The following is a 3,749-nucleotide window of genomic DNA, read 5'->3' as shown; positions in this document are numbered from 1 at the left end:
GGTATCTGTCCCAAAGGAGTTGGCTTCTCTTGAAAGCTCTGGATTGGTAGGAATCTTGAGGGCTGTACAGTTCTTTCCTGCTCCCTGGAGCCAGGGCCACAAATGTCCCTTGGTGTCTGGAGCTCACTTGACTGAAGATGCCCCACTGCTGAGGCTCTGTCCAGGAGATCCCTCTGTTTTCTTCTCTGCAGGGGTCTGTGAGCCCAGAGAGAGAAAACAAATGCTAATTAACAGAGAGAACTACAACTTGGACACATTCCTGTGCTCCTCACTCTTGGTGCAGCGTTCCTTTCTTGCCTCACTCGGACTCAGCCAGCAGTGCTATCTCCTTGCTGTGAGTTCTCAGTGCTGTACAGGGATGGAGTCAGGGCAGTTCTGAGAGCTCGTCCCCATTCTTTGAAAAGGTCACTGCCTCAATCCAATGAACCTAAAGAGGAAAGAAATGCCCAAAGAGCAGAAATCCCCAACCATGTCACATGCAATCACGGAGAAGCTGATGGGACAGAGCCATGTGGTTGGAGTATGTGTATTGCACTCTGTATTGTAAATTTATTGGTGCTGAGTATTTCAGCAAGCAACTTCCAGGGCTTCCAGGACTGTCCTGGACAGAGTGACCACAAATTGTTCACCAGTGCCACTTGTTCAAGCAAAGCCTTTGTGAACAAGCCCAACTCTGAGGCTCTGTCTGGTTTATTTTTGCCTTTCAGCTGCTTCCCTCTAAGTTCCTGTGGGAGAAGTTTCTCAACATGAAGAAGAAGGCCAGCAGTGGCGGGAGTTTTCTACCCAGAATTGGCCCATGTGTAGAGCTGGGGAAGACTGGTCCAAAGGTAGCCTTTTCCTGCTCTTCTCCTTTCTGTTTGATGGGAAGTTGGAAGAGGGTGTGTGCTTGTGACAGGCTTGCCTCCAGCGAAATACCTCAGTGTGCAGGTGCTGTTGTCATTGCAAGCTGCTGTTAGAGGTGGGCTGGGAGTCCTGATCTGCACTCAGCCAACACAAATAAGCTCTGCTGAAGCTGCCTAAGTGTAGCTGCCATTGCTGAAACAATGGGGGGAAGGCTGGGGACACAAAGGCACAGCACTGCCATGTGCCATTCTCCTGCTGAAGGAGCCACCTCTTGCTTAGGTGTGGTCACCATCAAATGCTCGGGGTCACAGGATTCCCTCTGGAGTGGCAGCGTTGGCCTTGGAAGGCCGAGGACCTGCAGGAATGACTTCAGCTTTAACAAAACAAATTGCTTTTATGCTTTGGGCTGGAACAATGTGTTGGAGCCTGAGGGGGTGTTAGATTTTGCAGGCTGCCAGATGTACAGGGGACTGGCCCTGGGCAGAGGGGAATGGATGTGCTTTATCTGGATCAGTGCCTTCTTGGAGGTGTGTTTGAAGCTGCTTTTCTGGCAGGACTGGCTCAGTAGAAAGCACAGTCCCAACGGGTAGGTGACTGAGGTGGGCTGTTGTTATGAATGAGGTCCCTATATGTCTAATTTAATAAACCAACATTAGAATTTAGCAGCAATTTTAATTGAGCAGCAATTTTATATGAAATCATGCAATCAAATATAATCAAGCAGATACAAAATAATTTGGCAGTGGTTTGGATAAAGCATAAGCAAAACCAGTCAGGATACAGGGGGCTTTTCTCACCCTGCCTCCCATACAAAAGATAAAGAATCCAAAGACAACTTCTAGACTGGATGCTAATACATATTCCTCAATAATTTTCTGTCAATCTCCTCCTATTTTTGATTCTTGAAATCTATGTCCTTTGAACAACCCCACAAGCTGCACATGCACCCCAAGTCTTGTGTTATAGAAGCCAGCATTATATTCCAAAAAGAAGCCTTATGATTTCATCGATACCTGGAATCATCCCAATTTTGTCCATTTCAAGGCCGATTCTTTAATTATCCTGAGGCCTATTGCCTTTTGGGATGTTACTTATCTCAAACTACATCCTGCATCCTGTTTTCTCATGAACATCTGAAAACATCTATTTTGTGTCACTAATTCCATATCCTTTTCCTCGATTACTTTTGAACAAATATTTTCTAAAATATTTAAAATATAGTTACAATCGTTAGCACAAATGAGATTCATCTATCACACTGTTGAGCAAGAAATTGGCAGCAAGAGCCATGTAACACACTGGTTAAGGATTGCCCAGACAAAGCAGGGGAGAGTTTTCTCCAAGCAATGCCTCTGCTCCAGAATCATTTACTGTTGTTTTGGGCCTGTGGGTTCGCCTCGGCGGCGGTGGTGGTCCTCAGCCTGTGTTGTTGAAGCCGTCCCGTTTCCTTGGCCTTAAGCCGGGGACCCGCGTTGTGGCGGGCAGAATTTTTTAGCCTAGTTTTTGGGTTTTTTTTTATGGGCCCGGCACCCGACGGAGAGCCCCCCCGGACTGGTCCTGGGCGAGGCGGCAGCGCCTCGCCTACCTTGGTCGTGGCTGAGCCGCTTATGCCGGGCGGGGCCGGGTTTGCCGCGCCAGCTCCGTTGCTTTTTGTTGCAGCGGGCAGAGTTGGGGGGGCGCCCACCAGGCCTCCGCGGGCCTTTTTATTTTTCTCTCGCGGCCCTAAGCCGCGGCACCGAGAAGCGTTGCGACGAAGGCGCGAGCAGGATGCTGGTGGGTCCGTCGTGGGGAGGCAGTGAGGCGCGTACCTCGGCCCACTCCCCGGGCCCCTGGCCCCGCGGCCCCCGTGGCTAGCACGGGTCGTTGTGAACGCGCCTCCATGTGCCTTTTTTGTCGTGCCGTCCCCTGGCTTTTTTTTCCGGAAGGAAAAGCCGACCACCACGAGGTCAGGAAAAAGCTGTTGGTCCGTGGCGCCAGGTCGGTGGCACTTTTTCTTGCATGCTCGGCCAGTTTCCCTGGGATGGAAGGCGGGGGAGGGCCGCCGAATCCCCTCCCAGCCCGGCAGGGGCCGGTCCAGTCCCGCCGTTGCCTAGCCTAAAGGGGAGCCGTTGTTGGCTGCGGGCAGGTGGCGGCACCCCCCGCGCTCCTCTGCTGCCGCGAGCAATCCGATCCACAGGTGGGCTGGGCAGCCGTCGCCGTTTTCCCAGGACCATGGCCGTGGGGCCCTTGTCGCCGTTCGCGCAGCTCCTTCCCAGAGCCGCGCCTGATCGATGTGGCTTTTCAGGTGGCATCAGAGAGGGCCCCTGGCAGGCCCGCTCTCCTTCCGAGGCTTCTCTGTCACGGGGAAAGCCACGGCGGGGGGAGTCCAGTGCTCGGGCAGGGCGGTCTCCTTTCCAATTCGCTTCCCGTCGCAGGTGAGCTGTCGCCCCTCCCGCTGGCCTGGGGAAGGGCGTCTTTACTGTCCTGAGCTGTCTGATGGCCGCGTGGTCCCGCGAGCCTTGAGGTGTCCTTAAAAACCCACGCGAGGTGCCGGTGCCGGCCCCGGTCCGGGTAGCGCTCTTGTGGGTGCCGACCACAAGCAGCGCCGGGCGGTGGTGCGGCTGGAGCTGAGCCACAAGAAGGGAGAGAGGCGAGAGAGAAAAGAGACAAGGCGAAAGTGCCTGAACCCGATGGGGCGCGGACGCAGGTGGAACAGAGCCTGGTCCATGCACTCCTTTGCCGTTCCGCCACCTGCTGCAGAGCAAGCCGCCCCGGCTGAAAAGGGGCCTCGGTGTCCGGGCCGTGCCCGCCTCATCGGGTCGCTGCCTCCTCTAGCACATCCGGCGTGTTCTGCATGGCCTGGTGGGGGAACGCGCCAGGACGGGGTTTGCTCCCTGTGAGCGGGGCCCCGCTCGGCCCAGCCTCAC

Source organism: Agelaius phoeniceus, chromosome 7 (assembly GCF_051311805.1).
Source record: "Agelaius phoeniceus isolate bAgePho1 chromosome 7, bAgePho1.hap1, whole genome shotgun sequence".
Classification (NCBI taxonomy): Eukaryota; Metazoa; Chordata; class Aves; order Passeriformes; family Icteridae; genus Agelaius; species Agelaius phoeniceus.
This window is presented reverse-complemented; position numbering follows the sequence as displayed.